Genomic DNA, 25,832 nt, shown 5'->3' on the forward strand with positions numbered 1-25,832 from the left:
CAAAAAAGGAGCGTATAGCATATTTACCGCAACTTCAACTCTCGATACCAGCTGTGCTTACGGACGCGGCCAGCTTCAAAAACTTGCTCGTGCATGATTCCCCCATAGGAAACAATGGGGCAGTTTGAGCTGAAAAACAACCTAACACCTGCAAAAAAGCAGCGTTCAGCTCCTAACGCGGCCCCATTGTTTCCTATGGGGAAACACTTCCTAAGTCTGCACCTAACACCCTAACATGTACCCCGAGTCTAAACACCCCTAACCTTACACTTATTAACCCCTAATCTGCCGACCCCGCTATCGCTGACCCCTGCATATTATTATTAACCCCTAATATGCCGCTCCGTATACCGCTGCAACCTACATTATCCCTATGTACCCCTAATCTGCTGCCCCTAACACCGCCGACCCCTATATTATATTTATTAACCTCTAATCTGCCCCCCACAACGTCGCCGCCAGCTACCTACAATAATTAACCCCTAATCTGCCGACCGCATCTCACCGCTACTATAATAAAGTTATTAACCCCTAATCCACCTCACTCCCGCCTCAATAACCCTATAAGAAATAGTATTAACCCCTAATCTGCCCTCCCTAACATCGCCGACACCTAACTTCAATTATTAACCCCTAATCTGCCGACCGGAGCTCGCCGCTACTATAATAAATGTATTAACCCCTAAAGCTAAGTCTAAACCTAACCCTAACACCCCCCTAAGTTAAATATAATTTAAATCTAACGAAATAAATTAACTCTTATTTAAAGCTAAATACTTACCTGTAAAATAAACCCTAATATAGCTACAATATAAATTATAATTATATTGTAGCTATTTTAGGATTAATATTTATTTTACAGGCAACTTTGTAATTATATTAACCAGGTACAATAGCTATTAAATAGTTAACTATTTAATAGCTACCTAGTTAAAATAATTACAAAATTACCTGTAAAATAAATCCTAACCTAAGTTACAATTAAACCTAACACTACACTATCAATAAATTAATGAAATACAATACCTACAATTATCTACAATTAAACCTAACACTACACTATCAATAAATTAATGAAATACAATACCTACAAATAAATAGAATGAAATAAACTAACTAAAGTACAAAAAATAAAAAAGAACTAAGTTACAAAAAATAAAAAAATATTTACAAACATTAGAAAAATATTACAACAATTTTAAACTAATTACACCTACTCTAAGCCCCCTAATAAAATAACAAAGCCCCCCCCCAAAAAAAATGCCCTACCCTATTCTAAATTAAAAAAGTTCAAAGCTCTTTTACCTTACCAGCCCTGAAAAGGGCCCTTTGCGGGGCATGCCCCAAAGAATTCAGCTCTTTTGCCTGTAAAAAAAAACATACAATACCCCCCCCCAACATTACAACCCACCACCCACATACCCCAAATCTAACCCAAACCCCCCTTAAATAAACCTAACACTAAGCCCCTGAAGATCTTCCTACCTTATCTTCACCATACCAGGTTCACCGATCCGTCCACCGAAGTCTTGATCCAAGCCTCCGAAATCTTGATCCAAGCCCAAGCGGGGGCTGAAGAGTGACGTCCATCCTCCGGCTGAAGTCTTGATCCAAGCGGGCAGAAGAGGACATCCGGACCGGCAAACATCTTCATCCAAGCCGCATCTTCTATGTTCTTCAATCCGATGACGACCGGCTGATCTTCAAGACCTCCAGCGCGGATCCATCCATCTTCACCGACGACTTCCCAATGAATGACGGTTCCTTTAAGGGACGTCATCCAAGATGGCGTCCCTCGAATTCCGATTGGCTGATAGGATTCTATCAGCCAATCGGAATTAAGGTAGGAAAATTCTGATTGGCTGATGGAATCAGCCAATCAGAATCAAGTTCAATCCGATTGGCTGATCCGATCAGCCAATCAAATTGAGCTCGCATTCTATTGGCTGTTCGGATCAACCAATCGGATTGAACTTGATTCTGATTGGCTGATTCCATCAGCCAATCAGAATTTTCCTACCTTAATTCCGATTGGCTGATAGAATCCTATCAGCCAATCGGTATTCGAGGGACGCCATCTTGGATGACGTCCCTTAAAGGAACCGTCATTCGTCGGGAAGTCGTCGGTGAAGATGGATGGATCCGCGCTGGAGGTCTTGAAGATCAGCCGGTCGTCATCGGATTGAAGAACATAGAAGATGCAGCTTGGATGAAGATGTTTGCCGGTCCGGATGTCCTCTTCTGCCCGTTTGGATCAAGACTTCAGCCGGAGGATGGACGTCACTCTTCAGCCCCCGCTTGGGCTTGGATCAAGATTTCGGAGGCTTGGATCAAGACTTCGGTGGACGGATCGGTGAACCTGGTATGGTGAAGATAAGGTAGGAAGATCTTCAGGGGCTTAGTGTTAGCTTTATTTAAGGGGGGTTTGGGTTAGATTAGGGGTATGTGGGTGGTGGGTTGTAATGTTGGGGGGGGTATTGTATGTTTTTTTTTACAGGCAAAAGAGCTGAATTCTTTGGGGCATGCCCCGCAAAGGGCCCTTTTCAGGGCTGGTAAGGTAAAAGAGCTTTGAGCTTTTTTAATTTAGAATAGGGTAGGGCATTTTTTTTATTTTGGGGGGCTTTGTTATTTTATTAGGGGGCTTAGAGTAGGTGTAATTAGTTTAAAATTGTTGTAATATTTTTCTAATGTTTGTAAATATTTTTTTATTTTTTGTAACTTAGTTCTTTTTTATTTTTTGTACTTTAGTTAGTTTATTTCATTGTATTTATTTGTAAGTATTGTATTTAATTAATTTATTGATAGTGTAGTGTTAGGTTTAATTGTAGATAATTGTAGGTATTTTATTTAATTAATTTATTGATAGTGTAGTGTTAGGTTTAATTGTAACTTAGGTTAGGATTTATTTTACAGGTAATTTTGTAATTATTTTAACTAGGTAACTATTAAATAGTTATTAACTATTTAATAGCTATTGTACCTGGTTAATATAATTACAAAGTTGCCTGTAAAATAAATATTAATCCTAAAATAGCTACAATATAATTATAATTTATATTGTAGCTATATTAGGGTTTATTTTACAGGTAAGTATTTAGCTTTAAATAGGAATCATTTATTTAATAAGAATTATTTTATTTCGTTAGATTTAAATTATATTTAACTTAGGGGGGTGTTAGCGTTAGGTTTAGACTTAGCTTTAGGGGTTAATACATTTATTATAGTAGCGGCGAGCTCCGGTTGGCAGATTAGGGGTTAATAATTGAAGTTAGGTGTCGGCGATGTTAGGGAGGGCAGATTAGGGGTTAATACTATTTCTTATAGGGTTATTGAGGCGGGAGTGAGGCGGATTAGGGGTTAATAACTTTATTATAGTAGCGGTGAGATGCGGTCGGCAGATTAGGGGTTAATTATTGTAGGTAGCTGGCGGCGACGTTGTGGGGGGCAGATTAGGGGTTAATAAATATAACATAGTGGTCGGCGATGTTAGGGGCAGCAGATTAGGGGTACATAGGGATAACGTAGCTGGCGGCGGTGTACGGAGCGGCAGATTAGGGGTTAAAAAATTTAATAGAGTGGTGGCGATGTGGGGAGACCTCGGTTTAGGGGTACATAGGTAGTTTATGGGTGTTAGTGTACTTTAGAGCACAGTAGTTAAGAGCTTTATAAACCGGCGTTAGCCCAGAAAGCTCTTAACTACTGACTTTTTTCTGCGGCTGGAGTTTTGTCGTTAGATTTCTAACGCTCACTTCAGCCAAGACTCTAAATACCGGCGTTAGAAAGATCCTATTGAAAAGATAGGATACGCAAATGGCGTAGGGGGATCTGCGGTATGGAAAAGTCGCAGCTGGAAAGTGAGCGTTAGACCCTTTCCTGACTGACTCCAAATACCAGCGGGCGGTAAAAACCAGCGTTAGGAGCCTCTAACGCTGGTTTTCATGGCTACCGCCCAACTCTAAATCTAGGCCTAAGTTACAAAAAAAAATAATCACTAAGTTACACAAAATAAAAAATAAATGATCAAATATTTAAACTAATTACACCTAATCGAATAGCCCTATCAAAATAAAAAAGCCCCCCCAAAATAAAAAAAAACCCTACGCTACAATAAACTACCAATAGCCCTTAAAAGGACCTTTTGCGGGGCATTGCCCCAAAGAAATCAGCTCTTTTACCTGTAAAAAAAAAATACAAATATCCCCTCAACAATTAAACCCACCACCCACACAACCAACCCCCCAAATAAAAACCTAATCTAAAAACCTAAGCTCCCCATTGCCCTGAAAAGGGCATTTGGATGGGCATTGCCCTTAAAAGGGCATTTGCAAGCTCAATCCTATTGGCTGATTGGATCAGCCAATAGGATGAAAGCTCAATCCTATTGGCTGATTGCAACAGCCAATAGGATTTTTTCAACCTTAATTCCGATTGGCTGATAGAGATGTTCGGGGGTTAGTGTTAGGTTTTTTTAAGGGTTTATTGGGTGGGTTTTAATTTTAGATTAGGGATTTGGGTTGAAAAAGAGCTAAATGCCCTTTTAAGGGCAATTCCCATCCAAATACCTTTTTCAGGGCAATGGGGAGCTTAGGTTTTTTTAGATTAGGTTTTTATTTGGGGGGGTTGGTTGTGTGGGTGGTGGGTTTTTGTTGTTGGGGGGTATTTGTATTTTTTTTACAGGTAAAAGAGCTGATATCTTTGGGGCAATGCCCCGCAAAAGGCCCTTTTAAGGGCCATTGGTAGTTTATTGCAGGCTAGGTTTTTTTTTTTTATTTTAGGGGGGCTTTTTAACTTTCATAGGGCTCTTAGATTAGGTGTAAATAGTTTAAATATTTGATCATTTATTTTTTATTTTGTGTAACTTAGTGTTTATTTTTTTTTTGTAACTTAGTGTTTTTTATTTTGTGTAACTTAGTTGTTAGTTTTTTGTAACTGTAATTTTTAATAGTAGATTTAAATTATTTGAGTAGGGTTAGGTTTTTAACTATATAATATATTTAATTTAATTTGTAGTTTAATATAATTTTAGTATAATAGTTAGGGTAGATTAATAGTTTAATATAGTTTAATGTAATTTTAGTATAATAGTTAGGGTAGCTTAAATAATAGTTTAATATAGTTTAATTTAATTCTAAAGATAAGTTTACATTTATTATAAGATAGGGATGATGTAATTTTAATGTATAGTTAGCAGGTTGTTAGGTTAAGGGGTTAATAGCTTAATTTAGTTTATGGCGATGTGGGAGGCTGGCGGTTTAGGGGTTAATAGTTTAGTAAGTGTTTAAGATGTGGGATGCCAGCGGTTTAAGGGTTAATACATTTATTTAGTTGCAGTGGGCTCCGGGAGTGGAGAGATAGGGGTGAATACATTTAGTTAGTCACGGCGGTGTTGAGGAGCGGCGGAATAGGAGTTAATAAGTTTATTAGAGTTGCGGTGGGCTCCGGGAGCAGCGGGATAGGGGTTAATAACTTTATTTAGTTACGGCGGGGTCCGGGATCGGCGGGATAGGGGTTAAACATTTTAGTATAGTGGCAGTGCTTAGTGACAGTATATAAATAAAGCTGAGAAAAAGCCTAATAACAGCGAGATCGATGACTGTTAGTTAAAAACAGTCCGCTGCTCATCACCCCGTACTTGGTGCGCAGCTTTTTGACAGCTTTTTTAATAAATATGGAGAGCGTATTACGGTCCGGGGCCGCAATGTTAGGCGATGTTAGACGAGCGTATTGGTGCTGTTGAATTCAAGAAAGTTGACGGCTTGAAAAGTAGGTCTCATTGTATTAGTGACTTATAAATATACATAATAGTTATTAAAGTCATTCATTCCTTTAGGTTTTACAGAATCTAATAAGTAAATCCATTTTCATTCCATTTTTAGAAGTGCTTTTTCAGCATCACCACCTCTTATTCCTAAATTAACCCTTTGAATTACTGTGTATTTTAGTTCTATAGGTATACCTTTATGATATTGTTTGAAATGTTTTGCCACCAATGTTAATTTTTTACCTCTGGCTTCATCTCTGTTGGCATTCTTAATATTATTTACGTGTTCGAGGATGCGTACTCGTATTTCACGTGTGGTCATCCCAACACAGGTCATTTTGCAAGAGCAAAAGAGTGTATATATAACGCCTACAGTTCTACATGAAAAAATGTGCTTTTAATTAATGTTTTTTAGTAGTTTTGTCAGTAATAGTTTTGTTTTTTAAGACATACTTGCATGCAGAGCATGTACTGCAAGGATACATCCCTAGGTCTCTATCTTTTCTTTTGGTGGATCTTACAAAGTGGCTGGATACTAGTATACCTCTCAAACTAGTGGGTCTCCTATATCCTATAGAGACTCTGCTGCCAATATGGGATCGTTTTGTAATATTTTCCAATGATCATTAATAATTTTGGTCACTTGTGACATTTGAGGGTTGTAAGTAGTTATCAATCTTGGATATGATTCTTTTGACACTTTGTCCTTAGGGACAAGCAGTTGTTCTCTTTTGATATTTAGAGCTTTATATTTAGCTCTTTTGACAGATTTCCTGCTATACCCGCTGGTAATTAATCTCTGCATTAAAGCTTTGCTTTCTGTTATGTAGATTTCATTACTAGAGCAATTGCGTCAAAGGCGCAGGAATTCGCCATAAGGAATGGCCCTCAGGGTACATGGTGGTTGGGCACTGGATTTGTGTAAAAGTGTGTTGGTGGCGGTTTCTTTACGATAGATACTAGTACTGATGAAACCCTCACTGTTCTTGAAGATAGTCAGATCAAGAAAACATATTTTGTGTTGATTAGCTGAATAGGTTAATTTGATGTTTTTGTTATTACTGTTCATCAAGTTCAAGGGCTGTCCCTTCCCAAATAAGAAGGACGTCATCAATATACCTTAACCATAATGGTATTCGGTCGGTATATGCCTTTAATTCTTCCGAAAAAACACAAAATAGTTCCCAGTGCCCTAAAAAAATATTGGCATATGTAGGAGTGCATGCCATACCCATTGCAGTACCTTGGGTTTGTAAATAGTATCTGTCATTGAATGTAAAAAAAATATGTGTCAAGATGAAATATAATAGGTTAACAACAAATTAATTATGGTCCTCATTATCATAGCTGTTAGTTGACAAAAAATATTTGATCGCTTCAATCCCATCATCATGTCTTATGTTGGTATACAGCGATTCAACATCTGCTGTTACCAGCCACATATTGTCAATCAGTTGTATATTTGTAAGATCTGCAACACCTCCATGGTGTCACGAACATAGCAGTGTGGTCAAATAAGTCAACAAATTTACTGGCATTTTCAGTCAGATTTTCATTACCGGAGACAATCAGTCTCCCTGGTGGAACTTTAGAGTTTTTATCCACCTTTCGCAAGAAGTACATTGTAATAATTTTGGGATTTTCCCTTTACAGGTACTTTTTTCAGTATTAGTAATAATATTTCCATCCCATGCTGCCTTCACCAGATTATTGTACAGGATCAGATAAGAGCTCTAGGGGTTAAAAATTAATTTTTTGTAGCAAGTGGAATTAGACAGTTGTTTTGTGGCTTCCTCCATATACATTTTTTGTGGCCATAATACCACATTGCCGCCCTTATCAGAAGGCTTAATGATAATATCCTGCCAGAGTTCAATATATTTTAATGCTTCTGATTCTTGAAATGTTAAATTATAACTTTTTTATGGGCATGTATTTGCTCAATCTTATCGCAGACCATCTTACAAAAAACTTGTATCTCTGGAGATGTTGATAAAGAGGGAGTATATGTTGATTTGTGACTCTGATTGGATTTCCAGGTATTGGGACTAATAGGTATTGATTGTACCTGGTTATCAGACATATCATTACCTAATTCCTGTAGTATCTCAGCAGTAATCAAATCGTTTGCATCTAAGGTATTAGGATTATATGAGTATATCTTGAAAGTAGATGATTATCTTTAATTAATTCAAACTTTTTCAGGGAATTAAGCGGACAGAAAGATAATCCTTTAGATAATACTGCTAAATGTTCAGGACTGAGTATATGGTCAGATAGATTGAAAACTCTCAATTAGTCATCCTTATCTTGGAGAAGGGGCTCAACTCCCTTCTCCTCGTGGACTGTCTGGTTGGACCTGTAAATTTGCGCTTGTTCCCTCGTGTTATGTTGGATGATGTTGTATTGGTCTGCGTGGTAGGTGGGGCTACTTTGTAAGGGGTGGTGGATAAAAAAGAGGATGAAGCAATAGAGGATTATACTGTGCTATATGTTTTGGGTCTTGTTACTGAGGTGTTACTGGTATTGTCAGTTTGTACATTATCAATGCTGATTTCAGTTTCATTGTCATAAATATCTGATTCGGCACTACTTTCAGGTTGTTGTACTAAATATCTATTAGCTCTACGTCTGAATGTGGTATTATTGTGCCATCAGTAGATTTTCTGACTCTGAAAGTCTTTAATATCCCTCAGTAGTTTCTGATTTTTAGTGGCTATTAGTTCCAACTCTAATTTATTACGTTCTTTCTGATACTTGTAATATTTGGTTTTATATTCAAACTTGTCATCAAAGTTAGATAGTAGGCTGTTATATTCCTCAATTTCTGTGTCAAGTTTGCCTGGTATTTCGGGGCTGGACTGACCATGTCGGCGGGATCAGACTGATATACTACAGGAAAGTTTTCCTCTGTGAAAAGCACAATTGGGCAGAAAGAAGCTACTACCAGGTGGCAACCGGGCCATAGAACAAGCTATTGATGCTGCTGTTCGTTCCTGGCAGACTGCTTCTCATTCTGTTTTGCATATGTAAATATGACCCTGGGGATAGTCTCCCTAAGGGTGATGGGGGAAACCAGACGTGGAGTCCTTGCCCAATGTGCTTAGAGGGATATGGCTGCACCTCACTGACGAGGCCCAAAGGAGGCCGAAACGATCGTCTGGGTTTGTCATGTTCCTTGTTCAGAGGAGAATTGCCTGGTATTTCGGGGCTGGACTGACCATGTCGGCGGGTTCAGACTGAGATACTACAGGAAAGTTTTCCTCTGTGAAAAGCACAATTGGGCAGAAAGAAGCTACTACCAGGTGGCAACCGGGCCATAGAACAAGCTATTGATGCTGCTGTTCGTTCCTGGCAGACTGCTTCTCATTCTGTTTTGCATATGTAAATATGACCCTGGGGATAGTCTCCCTAAGGGTGATGGGGGAAACCAGACGTGGACTCCTTGCCCAATGTGCTTAGAGGGATATGGCTGCACCTCACTGACGAGGCCCAAAGGAGGCCGAAACGATCGTCTGGGGTTGTCATGTTCCTTGTTCAGAGGAGAATTGCCTGGTATTTCGGGGCTGGACTGACCATGTCGGCGGGATCAGACTGATATACTACAGGAAAGTTTTCCTCTGTGAAAAGCACAATTGGGCAGAAAGAAGCTACTACCAGGTGGCAACCGGGCCATAGAACAAGCTATTGATGCTGCTGTTCGTTCCTGGCAGACTGCTTCTCATTCTGTTTTGCATATGTAAATATGACCCTGGGGATAGTCTCCCTAAGGGTGATGGGGGAAACCAGACGTGGACTCCTTGCCCAATGTGCTTAGAGGGATATGGCTGCACCTCACTGACGAGGCCCAAAGGAGGCCGAAACGATCGTCTGGGGTTGTCATGTTCCTTGTTCAGAGGAGAATTGCCTGGTATTTCGGGGCTGGACTGACCATGTCGGCGGGATCAGACTGATATACTACAGGAAAGTTTTCCTCTGTGAAAAGCACAATTGGGCAGAAAGAAGCTACTACCAGGTGGCAACCGGGCCATAGAACAAGCTATTGATGCTGCTGTTCGTTCCTGGCAGACTGCTTCTCATTCTGTTTTGCATATGTAAATATGACCCTGGGGATAGTCTCCCTAAGGGTGATGGGGGAAACCAGACGTGGACTCCTTGCCCAATGTGCTTAGAGGGATATGGCTGCACCTCACTGACGAGGCCCAAAGGAGGCCGAAACGATTGTCTGGGGTTGTCATGTTCCTTGTTCAGAGGAGAATTGCCTGGTATTTCGGGGCTGGACTGACCATGTCGGCGGGATCAGACTGATATACTACAGGAAAGTTTTCCTCTGTGAAAAGCACAATTGGGCAGAAAGAAGCTACTACCAGGTGGCAACCGGGCCATAGAACAAGCTATTGATGCTGCTGTTCGTTCCTGGCAGACTGCTTCTCATTCTGTTTTGCATATGTAAATATGACCCTGGGGATAGTCTCCCTAAGGGTGATGGGGAAACCAGACGTGGACTCCTTGCCCAATGTGCTTAGAGGGATATGGCTGCACCTCACTGACGAGGCCCAAAGGAGGCCGAAACGATCGTCTGGGGTTGTCATGTTCCTTGTTCAGAGGAGAATTGCCTGGTATTTCGGGGCTGGACTGACCATGTTGGCGGGATCAGACTGATATACTACAGGAAAGTTTTCCTCTGTGAAAAGCACAATTGGGCAGAAAGAAGCTACTACCAGGTGGCAACCGGGCCATAGAACAAGCTATTGATGCTGCTGTTCGTTCCTGGCAGACTGCTTCTCATTCTGTTTTGCATATGTAAATATGACCCTGGGGATAGTCTCCCTAAGGGTGATGGGGGAAACCAGACGTGGACTCCTTGCCCAATGTGCTTAGAGGGATATGGCTGCACCTCACTGACGAGGCCCAAAGGAGGCCGAAACGATCGTCTGGGGTTGTCATGTTCCTTGTTCAGAGGAGAATTGCCTGGTATTTCGGGGCTGGACTGACCATGTCGGCGGGATCAGACTGATATACTACAGGAAAGTTTTCCTCTGTGAAAAGCACAATTGGGCAGAAAGAAGCTACTACCAGGTGGCAACTGGGCCATAGAACAAGCTATTGATGCTGCTGTTCGTTCCTGGCAGACTGCTTCTCATTCTGTTTTGCATATGTAAATATGACCCTGGGGATAGTCTCCCTAAGGGTGATGGGGGAAACCAGACGTGGACTCCTTGCCCAATGTGCTTAGAGGGATATGGCTGCTCCTCACTGACGAGGCCCAAAGGAGGCCGAAACAATCGTCTGGGGTTGTCATGTTCCTTGTTCAGAGGAGAATTGCCTGGTATTTCGGGGCTGGACTGACCATGTCGGCGGGATCAGACTGATATACTACAGGAAAGTTTTCCTCTGTGAAAAGCACAATTGGGCAGAAAGAAGCTACTACCAGGTGGCAACCGGGCCATAGAACAAGCTATTGATGCTGCTGTTCGTTCCTGGCAGACTGCTTCTCATTCTGTTTTGCATAAGTTTGGTAAAATTCCAACTTGTCATGTTTATTATAATTCTGCCTCCCCCATTTTTTTTATTGTTTCTATACCTGAAAATGTATCAAGTAAGAAAAAGGAATGTTATATGTTGTGAACGTATGACGTATGTATCTACGGATGAGGTAACTTGCCACAGAACAAGTTAATTAATAAATGAAAACTCAGTCTGTAGGTACCTGCAAATGTGACCGGTGAAATATACGGTAAACTTGAAAATATAACATTTTAACCTCTAAATTTCTGCCTGTTTCTAAGTCACTACAGACAGCCTCTTATCACATGTTTTTTATTTGCTTTTCACGACAGTAGACTACTAGTTCATGTAGGCCATATAGATAACATTGTGCTCAGCACAACACTAATTGGCTAAAATGCAAGTCAATAGATAATAAATAAAAAAAGTCATGTGATTAGGGGGCTGTCAGAAGATGCTTAGATACAAGGTGATCACAGAGGTAAAAAATATATTAACCTTTTAAGTCTGTTACAACATTCTACTCCGTCCTAACCGGGCCAGGCTTTAGAGCCATTAGGACGGAATAGAACGTAGTAGCCATTTGGCTGTCTGGAGGGCGTGCCTAGCATCATAGGGACGCCCCCCTGGCCCGATCCCATCATTGAAAACTCACGATCACGTGCACGTACGCTGGATTTCAATTTGTCTACATCGGAAAGTTTTTCTGATGTAGACAAATTGACCCTGTCATCAAAGGGTTAAAAGGGTAGAAAACGAGGAGCCAACTGTGAGAGTGAGTGGTCGCACATCGCAATAGCTCCAGAAACCTTCTATATTAAAGTCAATTTTGCGACCGCTCGGAATTATCTAACTGCTCGATGTTATGACCCTAGAGGTTAAGGAGCCTACACACTGAAAAGATTAGCGGCAAGACGCTCCTGGCAGATATTTATGCCACTTTCCCATCTATCCTGCTGACCAGCGATATTGAGAGCGGCCATGTTTGCTTTCATGGAGAGCCTGAATGACGAGTAAAATTCGCTATCTACTACTCTAATAACGGCAAAGAATATCCCCGCAGAAGAATTTCACCATGGACACGGCGACGCAGCTCCTTGCGATAATCAGTGATCTCCTGGAAGGGTACCGGGCAGCATTTGAGCATTCTGGCATAATGGCGTCTGAACCTCCTGATGTACTTTACGGCACCGTCAATCTGGGCAGGAAAGCTATGAAACTAGAGGAGGAGTATGCAGGTCTCTATGAAGGACTTGAGAGTTCAACCGAGAATAACCACTGAAATTGAGCCACTATATTTACAAAGACCGGTGATCAGGGGAGACCCTCCACCCACAACAGAACTATTCCCTCAAGGACCGCAGCCAGCACCATGCTGTACTCCAAATGAACCTACATATGGGATCATCCATAGCAGTGACCATGGCCAGAGTGTTCTTCCCCATACCTTCATGCTGTGGCTGCAGAAGTCTCCCGCACACTTGAAAATGCGATACTTACTTAAGGACCGCATAATAGAAATCGCATGTGTACCCCAGGACTTTCAATGGCCCGGAGCCCTGTACTGGCCATTTAGATCACTCTTCTTTAAATTTCAACAAGCTATGGGACACTATCAAGCCTGACGAGTAGGAGTGGGATGATTCCGACCAGCTAAGGGAAGTTGTTGCCGCTACTATCCTAATCTTTTTCAATGCAACTCTTCTCAGAGCACTCTATAGCCACATTTTTCCATTCCTTTTTGCAGCTGGCATATATTAAGTACTACTATGTTTTATAGTTTTGCCTTAGTTCAGCGTTTCATGCCCCCAACAGAAGAAACACCTGCGGTCACAGGGAACAAAGAGACACTATCTTTCACAATGCAGAGCGGACTGGCTTTCTCTGGGGACATATTTTTGTACTCACATTTCTTATGTTCCTGGCTTCAGCGCCTATTTAACAACAAAGTTGAGGAACGTCGCAGTTACAGACTGAGTTATTGTTATTAACAGTCAATCTGATTAGACAACTTAAGTTACCATATGAGGTGTATATAATAATAGGCTGTATTAAAGCAATTGTAAGTTTTGTGACATTGTAGTTCAACGGGTTAAAGATGTGCCTACCTTTTCACAGTTCGGCAGACTATGATTGTGAGATGGGACTAAGGTATTACAGAGTATGTTGATGTTCTTAGTTTACTCATGCCCTAAAATTTGTTATACTTGTGTTCCATATCTTACTAATACTTATTTGCCAGTGAGACAATGATATTATTCACGGTGGTACAAATTTGATGTGGCATTATTATATTTTATGTTGGTTGTTTCTCTTCCTTTTCAAAGTGATGCATTCTGTGTCTTTGGTGTGGGCTGGGATATCCTATTTTACCTGGAGGGGACCAGTCTGACTCATACAAATAGATATTCGCTTAAAGACTATTTCCTGTTCTCTACAGACTTTCAGAACTAAAATTTTATTGTTGTGAATGTTACTAACATATTATGTTACATGTATTTTGTCTTTTTCAATGTTACTAGTTAGTACTATGGTCAGTTGGGTGCATAGACGCCTCATACACTTACTAGGCCTTTCCTAACTAGCATAAACTCAGTTTTCATCGCTACACAATAACATGCATATATAGCATACTGGGTCTTTGGAAGATTCCTCCTGCATACTCCAGTGCGTGTTGCTATGCTGCTAGCAGCCGGAGCAGCATGGCTTTATAAGATTTAATTACGGAGGCTTGTGTTTGAGACTTAGTTAGGCCTTGAAAGTACCAGTCTCTTATTCTTCCACATGACATGGAAAATACACTTCTTTCAGACTATAGGAGCCGACTAGTTTAGCATTTCTCATGTAGCATTCAACAAATACTAAATGTTTATTTACAGCCTGTGTGACCCTTGGAGATTAATGCCTTGCATCTCTTTGTATATAGCTTCTTGGTATCCAATTTACTTATGGAATTACTATGGACCCACAGCCCAATAAGATAGTTTTAGTTGGGTACTCCCTTATTACTTAAATGCATTAGCTTAAAACACAAGCATGGCATTTGTACCTGTTTTATTCCCTCACCTAAGTACCTGGTTTATGTTTAGCTTTTCACTTTGTCTGCGGATTACTTAAATAACCCTTACAGTTCTCAGAATTAGTAGGAATATTATTTACATGTATATAAATTTTGTCCTAGAACTTTGACCACATGGCCTTCCAGCTATATCAATGCACTCCCATATATAGCCCTAGTGAACTAATCCCAATCCCTTGTACATGTCTAATTGTTTGTATAAGATTTACTTTTGGAGGCTTATTTTAGTGGCCTGGTTAGGCTTAGAACATACCAGTCTTTTACTCTCCCATATGGCATAGTAAATTCATTTTTCCAGCCCATTGCAGCCGTGCAGTATAGCATCTATTATTTAGCACTCAACAAGTGATACTGTTTATTTGTAGCCGGTATGCTTTTTGGAAGCGACTGCCCTGCATTTCTTTATATATAGCTCTTTGATATCCAACTTACCTATTGAATTAACCTTAACTACCACCTCCTCCCCCCACCATACTAAAGAGCCCCCTATTTCAGGAGGACTAACTTGGCGGTTTATCTTATCTATACCACACCCTACCTACGGTTCTCAACTATTTCCTCAATACATAATCCTGCATAGCCTCATAGAGATGAATCTATAAGCCCTATCTAGGTCAGCAGGACTGATCATTATTACCTGTCGACTAGCTATATAAGCTTAATACAACTCTTGGCTATCTCTCTTGAGATGTTAGTCCTAGTGTCTCATTATAGATTCTATTTCTCATCAAGGAAATATATAAGTTCCAGTATTATATATTACCTGTTCTTCTACGTTGAGAACCCAAAAAGTTTTTCCTAATCATTCTAGTCACCTATACAATTGTGGACAGTTAATAAAGCTTGAGTTAAAAATAGAAAAAAATGAGGTTTGATAAGAGATCCAAAAGTGATCTCTTTAATAGAGACACCTCCTATACCTTGATTAGTCTTACTTGAGGTCCAAGAGTGCACATTAGGCAGATTACATGAACACTAATATATTGTATTTTGTCACTGTTAAGTAATGCATTGTTAGCTCTCAATTGATCTTATTGTGACATTTCAATGTATACTTTTTCTTTTTATATGCCTGTTCTTTTTCAACCTCAATAAAAATTATATATATAAAAAAAAAAAAGGTAGTAAACACCAAAAATGTTATGACTTGCATCACAGGCAATTAGTGCTGAAAGGTAAATTAGACAGTTGTTTGAAATGACATGCCCTATCTAAATCATGAACATTTAATTTGGACTTTAATATAACTGTGTTGGTTATGCAAAACTGGGGAATGGGTAATAAAAGGATCTATCTTTTAAAACAATACAAATTCTGGTTGAAAAAAAGAACAAGAGCGCAACCTCTGACTCAAGTGTAATTTTATTAAATTCACCATAAGCGCAAATACATAATGCACTTACGAAAGTTAAAACTATGGTCAGCCTGTCAATACATTAAGTCCGTTGTGTTCCTGTAAGTGATCCTGAGCCCTCGTTACGGTTCCGTAGTCTTTGTTTAGACACAAAAATCACAGTGGGACCTCCACAGGCTGTTTATCACTTGCAGGCAATGTCCAAACTTGTGTGCTCCTCAACGCGTTTCCCCCGACGCCGGTCGGGCTTTCTCAAGAGGTTGGAATGTATGGCAGCTTCGGCATACGCAGGCTTTTTTGTATTAAAAGAAACCGCCCCCTATTACCATCTAACCAATCAATCAGTGTTGATTGGTGACGCTGCCCGTAGCTGTCAGACATTGTTTCTAACAGGATAAAAGTATCTCCACATATGATTTACAATTAGATAATTTGCCATACAATATTTCTATGTACAAAAAGTATACAATCTTTCTGAATAGAAGATACATATCAGGTTGAAAAATACAAAATAGACTAAAAAATACAAAATTGATTATAAAATACATACACCTAGATTACGAGATTTGCGTTTAGCTTAAAAAGCAGTGTTGGTCGGCCCCAACGCTGCTTTTTAAGCCCGCTGGTATTACGAGTCTTGCAGGTACAGGTGTACTGCTCACTTTTTTGGCCAGACTTGGAAATACCGCAAATCCACTTACGTAAATTGCATACTCCTCTTTTTTTCAATGGGACTTGCATAGCGCCGGTATTACAAGTCTGCCAAAAAGTGAGCGGTAGACCCTCTCCTGTCAAGACTGGTACCGCATTTTAAAATCAGTAGTTAAGAGTTTTACACTACAACACCGTAGCATAAAACTCTTAACTAAAGTGCTAAAAATTACACTAACTCCCATAAACTACTTATTAACCCCTAAACCGAGGCCCTCCCACATCGCAAACACTAAAATAAATTTTTTAACCCCTAATCTGCTGAACCGGACTTCGCCGCCACTATAATAAATATATTAACCCCTAAACTGCCACACTCCCGCCTCGCAAACATTAGTTAAATATTATTAACCCCTAATCTGCCGTCCCTAACATCGCCGACACCTACCTACATTTATTAACCCCTAATCTGCCGCCCCCAACGTCGCTGCCACTATACTAAAGTTATTAACCCCTAAATCTAAGTCTAACCATAACCCTAACCCCCTAACTTTAAATAAATCTAAATAAAATTACTATAATTAACTAAAATATTCCTATTTAAAACTAAATACTTACCTGTAAAATAAACCCTAAGCTAGCTACAATATAACTAATAGTTACATTGTATCTAGCTTAGGGTTTATTTTTATTTTACAGGCAAGTTTGTATTTATTTTAACTAGGTAGAATAGTTATTAAATAGTTATTAACTATTTAATAAACTACCTAGCTAAAATAAATATAAAAGTACCTGTAAAATAAAACCTAAGTGACACTAACACCTAACACTACACTATAATTAAATTAATTCCCTAAATTAAATACAATTAAATACAATTAAATAAAATTAGCTAAAGTACAAAAAACAAACACTAAATTACAGAAAATAATAAACAAATTACAAGATTTTTAAACTAATTACACCTAATCTAATCCCTCTAACAAAATAAAAAAGCCCACCCAAAATAAAAAAGCCCTACCCTACACTAAATTACAAATAGCCCTTAAAAGGGCCTTTTGCGGGGCATTGCCCCAAAGTAATCAGCTCTTTTACCTGTAAAAAAAATTACAAATCTCCCCCCAACATTAAAACCCACCACCCACACAACCAAACCTACTCTAAAACCCACCCAATACCCCCTTAAAAAACCTAACACTAACCCCTTGAAGATCACCTTAAAGGAGAAGTCTTCATCCAACCGGGCCGGAGTCCTCAACGAAGCCGGGAGAAGTCTTCATCCAAGCCTGGCGAAGTGGTCCTCCAGACGGGCAGAAGTCTTCATCCAGATGGCATCTTCTATCTTCATCCATCTGGCGCGAAGCGGGTCCATCTTCAAGACATCCAACGCGGAGCATCCTCTTCTTTCCACAGCGACTGAAGAATGAAGGTTCCTTTAAGTGACGTCATCCAAGATGGCGTCTCTTCAATTCCGATTGGCTGATAGAATTCTAGCCAATCGCAATTAAGGTAGGAAAAATCCTATTGGCTTCTGCAATCAGCCAATAGGATTGAAGTTCAATCCTATTGGCTGATCCAATCAGCCAATAGGATTGAGCTGGCATTCTATTGGCTGTTCCAATCAGCCAATAGAATGCCAGCTCAATCCTATTGGCTGATTGCATCAGCCAAAAGGATTTTTCTACCTTAATTCCGATTTTCTGATAGAATTCTATCAGCCAATCGGAATTAAAGGGATGCCATCTTGGATGACGTCACTTAAAGGTACCTTCATTCTTCAGTTGCCGTGGAAAGAAGAGGATGCTCCGCGCCAGGTGGATGAAGATAGAAGATGCCGTCTGGATGAAGACTTCTGCCTATCTGGAGGACCACTTTGCCCGGCTTGGATGAAGACTTCTCGGCTTCGTTGAGGACTTCGGACCGGTTGATGAAGACTTCTCCCGGTAAGGTGATCTTCAAGGGGTTAGTGTTAGGTTTTTTAAGGGGGTATGCTGAAGCTGCCATACATTCCAACCTCTTGAGAAAGCTTGACTGGCATCGGGGGAAACGCGTTGAGGAGCACACAAGTTTGGACATTGCCTGCAAGTGAGAAACAGCCCATGGAGGTCCCACCGTGATTGGTGTGTCTATATCAAAGACTACAGAACCATAACAAGGGCTCAGGATCACTTACAGGAACACAGCGGACTTAATGTATTGACAGGCTGACCATCGTTTTAACTTTCGTAAGTGCATTATGTATTTGTGCTTATGGTGAATTTAATAAAATTACACTTGAGTCGGAGGTTGCACGCTTGTTCTTTTTTCCATACAGATCGTTCAGCCTTTCTCTGAAGCAGGGGAAACATCGGATAGAAGAGCAGCACCCAACAAGAGCATTCTAGCGAGACGGATATCAGCAGTTCCTGCAATCCTAAAACAAACTACATACAGGAGATTGAAAGCACAATACCAGTGAACTGCTCTAAAAAGAGATACTGATTCAGGGACTGACTTTTCCTAATTTTACAGGTCGTATAAGTATAACAACGTAAAAACATTTGAGCTGATTTTTTATCATCAATTGTTGGGACATTTTTTATTTTAGATGTTTTTATAACAGAATTTTTTTAATAGATGTTACAAACAGATGTTACTATTAGGGAGCCTAATATCGCATATTGAATAGTATAGATTAAATTGTGTTCCCTCTCTTATGAAATTAATTTGTATTCTCAAACATATTGGTTTATCATAATTTAATATACCAATTTGTCAATTTGTTTGTTTATATTTAAGTGGTGTCTTATCTTATTTACATTAGCGCCGATATATCTTTTTGTTATTTAATACAAATTCTGGTGTAGACTGTCCCTTTAAGCAAACATTAAATCTCTTTTAAGCTATCTACAATAATTTAAACAATATGCATTGTACATGACAATACATATTATTTAAACATTAACACCTTATCTGCCATAACCTAAAACTAACTGTATAAGATAAGGCCCAAAACATAAATATTCAATATTTAAATGATGCATTGTTATGTATCATTCATAATGTTTAAATATTTGCATATAAATTAAAATGTGATTAATGTTGCTTGTTGTGTTTATTATTTTTAATTAAAGACAGTATAATTAATATTATAGATATACATAACTGCATGCCTGTTATGTAAATATATAATTTAATGGTACTAACTACTGTAACATATATATATATATATATATATATATATGTAATCCCTAATAAACACAACAAGCTTACATTAACACATTTTAATGTATATGCAATAGTTAAACCATTAAGCAATATACATGAATAACTGTTTATATATTGACAATCAATGCAAGACCTGACAACAATATATCTACAATCTTTGCAAGAAAATGCGTGGTCATGTATAATATATATTAGTTTAAGTATTGGATATATACATTAAAATGTAGATATTCTTGCTTGATGCATTTATTATTGCAAATAAAAAAATATTTCTAAAATAGATATTTACGTTATAAAAGACAGTCACATTATAATTATAGTATCACATAACTGCATGTCTGTTATGCAATAAAACAATTGTAACACTAATGCCTGATACTAATTTTGTAACATGAATATACATTTTAAGATATATTTAAAATAAAAACAAAACAAACAATAAATACATATTAATTTTTTATACAATATTTAAAAGAATATGCATCACACATAAGAATGAATAATATTTAAACATTTGTAGATAAATGCACTATTAACCCCTAAGCTGCCCTAACCTAATCAACCCTCCATACAGATATGAGGGGTGGTTAGGTAATTACTGCCTAATAAATGTTAACCATCATTAATCACCTAATCAACCCCTATATAGGTATGAGGGGTGGTTAGGTAATGAAGGCCTAATAAATGGTAACCATCATTAATTACCTAATCAACCTATAAGTTATTTCTATTGACTGATTCAAATTAGCCAATAGGGGTTGACTGATTTAAAAACAGCCAATTGGAATTAAGTGGTACCCCTATATATTGGGGTACTGTGCTTCCGGGTTTCAGTGTGCGGCGGAGATCGCATGAAGACCAGAGCTTCCCAAAGATAGACAAAGAAAAGAAGCTGCAGAGCAGAGGCCTTGGATGAAGATGGGCCTGCAACAGATCAAGTTAACCGGAGTTACCATCATATGTGAGTTACCACCTTGGTGGTTAGTTAGGGTGTTTTTGGTGTGGGTTTTTTATTTTTTAGGATAGGGTTTCTTATTTATAATTTTATTTTGTAGGCTAGGTTTTTAAGTTTAGATTATTTTTATTTTGGAGGATGGGGGGTTTTGTAACTTTTTTTTGCAAAAGAGCTGAGGGAAATGCACTCTGAAAGGCCCTTTTTTAAGGGCTATGGTGATTCATTTTAGTTAGGGTTTAGTTTTTTTTAGAGGGGGGATTTTTTCGGTTTGGGGTTTTGTAACTTTTTTACTTATTTTTTTTTTAACTTGGATTTTTTGGTTAGATTTTTAAGGTTAGATTTTTTTAACTCAATTTTTTTTACTTAGATTTTTTTGATGGCGGAATAGGGGTTTAATAATTAGGTACTTGAGGTGGGTTGATGGTGGTTTATAGTTAGTTTACTGCAGTGGGCATGTGGTGGTTTAGGAGTTAAACCACCACATTGCAAAGCAGAAATCTCAGAAACTCTGTGTGCAGAGGCAACAAAACAAAGAACCTTCCAAGATAAATATTTAATGTCAACAGTATGCATAGGCTCAAACGGAACCTGCTGCAAAACACTAAGAACAAGATTGAGGCTCCAAGGTGGTGCCCCAGATCTAAACACGGGTCTGATCCTAGCCAGAGCCTTAACAAAGGACTGCACATCCGGGAAGCTCAGCCAATCTTTTGTGCAGTAACACAGACATGGCCGATATCTAACCCTTCAGGGAACTAGCAGATAACCCCTTCTCTAGTCCATCCTGGAGGAAAGCTAAAATTCTGGCAACATTAACCTTATGCCGGGAAAAGTCACGCTCTTCACACCAGTACAAATAAGACCTTCCCACTTTATGGTAGATACGAGTAACTGGCTTACGAGTCTGAACCAGGGTGTCAATAACACTCTCAGAAAACCCTCTCTTGGCTAAGACTAAGCTTTCAATCTCCACGCAGTCAGCCTCAGAGAATCTAGATTTTGATGAATGAAGGGACCCTGTATCAGATCTTTGCGACAAGGTAACCTTCACTGAGGAGATGAGGGCATCCCCACCAGATCTGCAAACCACGTCCTTCACGGCCACGATGGAGCAATCAGAATCACTGATACTCACTCCTGTTTGATGTGAGCCACCAGTCAAGGGAGTGGTAATGGAGGAAAAAGATATATGAGTCTGAACCTCCATGCTACTGATAGGGCATATATCAGTTCCGCCTGAGGATCCCTCGACCCGTACCTGGGTAGCTTGGTATTGAGGAGGAATGCCATGAGATCTATCTCCGGCATCCCCCAGTCACTGCATATCTCTGCAAACACCTTGGGTTCAAGAGACCATTCCCCTGGATGAAAGGATTGCCTGCTGAGGACATTTGCTTCCCAGTTGTCCACACCTGGAATGTGGATCGCTGACAGCATAAATTTGTGAGTCTCTGCCCACTGTAGTATCTGAGATACTTCTCTCATTGCCAAGGAACTTCTCGTTCCCCCCTGATGGTTGATATAGGCAACCAAGGTTATATTGTCTGATTGGAAACTGATACACTGGGACAAACCCAGAGGGGGCCAATCTTTCAAGGCATTGAAGATTGCCCGGAGTTCCAAAATATTAATCAGAAGGGAGGACTCCTCTTGAGACCACAGACCTTGTGCCTTCTTGGCATCCCAAATGGCTCCCCAGCCAGAAAGGCTTGCATCCGTAATTACAATCTCCCAGGACGGTCTCAAAAAGCATGTGCCTTAGGACAGATGATCTGGACAGAGCCACCAGGAGAGTGAGTGTCTCGACAGGCTGTCCAGCACAATCTGTTGAGATAGATCTGAATGGTCACCATTCCATTGTCTCAGCATGCATAGTTGTAAAGGTCTGAGATGGAATCTGGCAAAAGGAAGGATGTCCATGCAGGACACTATGAGTCTGATTACCTCCATACACTGAGTCACTGAGGGTCTCGAGGAGGCCTGGAGGGCAAGACATGCAGAAGTTAGCTTGCAATGTCTCTGATCTGTGAGGAATATTCTCATGAATATGGAGTCTTTTTCGATTAATGGTGACTTCCGGGGCGGAGCTTAAGGAACACGGCAGCGTGGACGCTGTCGGAGCTACCTGAGCCAATTTTCCAGCACCGCGGCGCCCATAGCCAGCCAACACCAAACTGGGCGTGCATACCAGCATCCGTAGCTGGTGGGCGCTGGAAGTCAGAGTCTAGGCGTCGGGCCGATATCGCCATGGCCACTTGCTTGGGGCAACAGGAGCCCAGGTAAACAGAAGGACAGCTGCATCCAAGAGGGCACGGCCACTAACCTGATCGCAAGGAGAGCCAAGACAGGAGTACCGGAGCAGAACACGAGGGCCCAAAGCGCAAGCTGTGCAGGCCTCTGGCAGCAAGAAACTGATAGCCTATAACAGCAACAGCGGAGGTGGCGACATCTGAGCTCCCGCAGGAACACCCCCCTTAGCAACCGCAAGTATTCGTTTTATTTGGATGCTATGTGTTTTTACTGACTGTATGCTGGGTGTAGCCACACTGTTAAGTGTCAACTGACTGAGGAGTAAAGAAGTCAAATAAGCAAGGCCAGAATCCACTATCTTTAATGTCTATAATAGTAGTGGTAGCCTATGTTTATAGATCGAGGCCCAGCTGGATAGAACTCTAAGGGGGGTGCGGGTCTGCTAAAGTCTTGTATAAGGATTTGCTAGAATAGGCAGCTGATGGATTAACCTATGGTCCGCTGTATGTGCTAAACTGCTCCTGGGAAGCAGAGAGAATAACAGTCCCTGTTAGGTGGCGAGCACAGAGCTGGGAAGTCTGCTCTTTCTACAGGTGATATCCACCCAGAATACAGGGTCTGTGTACAGGACAAATTCCTAAAACTCTCAAGGAACCTATAAAGCTCAAAACAAGGGAATTTGGAAGTGAAGGAAAAAGAAGGAACTCTTACAAAAGGAAGGAAAAGAGGGACTTTGTGGGATATAATTTACTGTGTTGTGCTTATATCAGGGTGTGCAGCTCTTCCCTCCCTCTGTGAAACCTTATCTATCTGTGCGTTGTTTTTCCTTATTTTTAGGGGGTTCTGAGTTTGCTCTTACAGAGATATTGAAGCATATAATTGTGATATAATTCTGAAGTATGCGCAGAACAGATGCAGGTATAAATGTCTGAAGGCTATATTTAAAAACTGGTTAACCAAGCAAAAGAAAACGCTACTAGAGGAAGTCTTATTAATGTCCTATAAAGTCTCATGAATACTGCCTAAATAGAGAGGCGACAAGTGTTAAATAGTGTGTATTCTCTCTGTATTTTTTTCTCTGAGAACTGTTAAATAAGTTAGAGCTCCTGAGAGCTCCTGAGATTAAGCTAATTTAATTTAATCTATCTACAGTGGGTTAAAGGGAGGTAGATTATACTAAGTGCCGAGATTACAAGTTAGATAAGGGTACAAGCGAGTAAAGGTCTGCAATCTAAGTATCTGGTTAGCAGAGGCAAGATAAAGCTCTATTAAAGGTCACTTTCCTCTGATTTAGAAATCACACACGCACGTGTTTATTTAAAACCTAAAAAAAAAAAAAAAAAAAAAAAAAGAATATGGAGTCTTTTATAGTTCCCAGAAAATTCACCCTTGTACTTGGAGTAAGAGAACTCTTTTCCAAGTTTATCTTCTATCTATGTGATTGAAGAAAATTGAGAAGGGACTCTGAATGTTCTTCTGCTAAATGAAAAGATGGTGCCTGTACCAAGATATCGTCCAGGTAAGGCACTACTGCAATACCTTGTGTTCTGGCAATGGCTAGAAGAGCCCCCAGAACCGTTGTAAATATCCTTGGAGCAGTAGCTAGGCCAAACAGAAGAGCTATGAACTGGAAGTGCTGGTCCAGAAATGCAAACCTCGGGAACTGAAAATGTTCCCTGTGAATCATGACGTGAAGGTATGCATCCTTCAGGTCTATTGTGGTCATAAACTGTCATTCCTGAACCAGAGGAAGGATTGACCGTGTTGTCTCCATCTTGAAAGAGGGAACACAACTTGTTTAGGCACTTTAGTTCCAGAATAGGACGGAAAGTTCCCTCCTTCTTTGTAACCACAAAAAAGTTTGAATAAACAGGCAGCCTTCTTTTCTGGTCTTGTAGACTGACTGGCGAGTAGGAGGGTCCTGTACATCCTGGAACCAAGTATCTGAAAAAAAGAGACAGACAGTGTGACCCCTACTTGATCTGATCCCAGATCAGGGGCCGCCCCTTCATGTTGATTTGTTCTCGGTGGGCTTCTTAGTCTGTTTGGACTTATACCAGGAGTGAGCCAGCTTCCAAGTACTCTTGAGATGCTTGGACGTGAAAGTGGACTGCTGCCTTTGTGACTTGTCAGCTCAAAAGGAACAAAAATTAGACAGTTGACATCCCTTAGGCATATTCTTATCTTGCGTTAGGAAGGCACCTTTCCCTCCGGTAACCATAGAGATAATGGAGTCCAGCCCTGGACCAAATAAAATCTTCCCCTTGAAGGGAAGAGAAAGGAGTCTGGATTTAAAAGTCATATCAGCAGATCAAGACTTCGACCAGAGAGCCAGGCGGGCTAGAACTGCAAAGCCAGCAGCCTTTGCATTTATGCAAATAATCTGCATAATCGCTTCACAGATGAAGGAGTTAGCAATTCTCAGTGCTTTAATTCTCTCCTGAATATCCTCGAGGGGAGTCTCCACCACAATGAGCTCCGACAGAGTGTCGCACCAGTAGGTAGCTGCTCCAGCAACCACAGCTACAGCTGCCGCCGGTTTAAATATAAACCCTGTATGTTGAAACATCTTCCTCAGATAAGTTTCCATTTTCTTACAAATAGGCTCACTAAAAGAAGTATCCTCCAGAAGGATAGTAGTATGCTTAGCCAGCGTAGAGATAGCGCCATCCACCTTAGGGATGGAGCCCCACAAATCTAATTAAGAGTCAAGGACCAGGAATCATTTTTTAAAAGAAGACGAGGGGGAAAAAGAAGTTCCTACTCTTTCCAATTGGTTACTAATAATGTTCGCCATCTTAACTGGCACAGGAAAAGTCAGAGGGACCTGCCTATCTTCATAAACCCTGTCTAATTTAGGGATCTTAGGTTCCTCAGGGAGTGTAGCCTCTGGAACCTCTAGTGTAGACAGAACCTCCTTTAATAAAAAACGCAGATGCTCAATTTTAAATCTTAAGGAGGGTTCCTCTGCTGAAGGAGGTTTAGAAACTGAAGTCTCCGACTCAGAAAGTTCACCCTCTGAAGCTATAGAGGTTAACTCATCCTCAGATAACTGGGATATAGTAGC

Source organism: Bombina bombina, chromosome 2 (genome assembly GCF_027579735.1).
Source record: "Bombina bombina isolate aBomBom1 chromosome 2, aBomBom1.pri, whole genome shotgun sequence".
In the NCBI taxonomy this organism is placed as follows: Eukaryota; Metazoa; Chordata; class Amphibia; order Anura; family Bombinatoridae; genus Bombina; species Bombina bombina.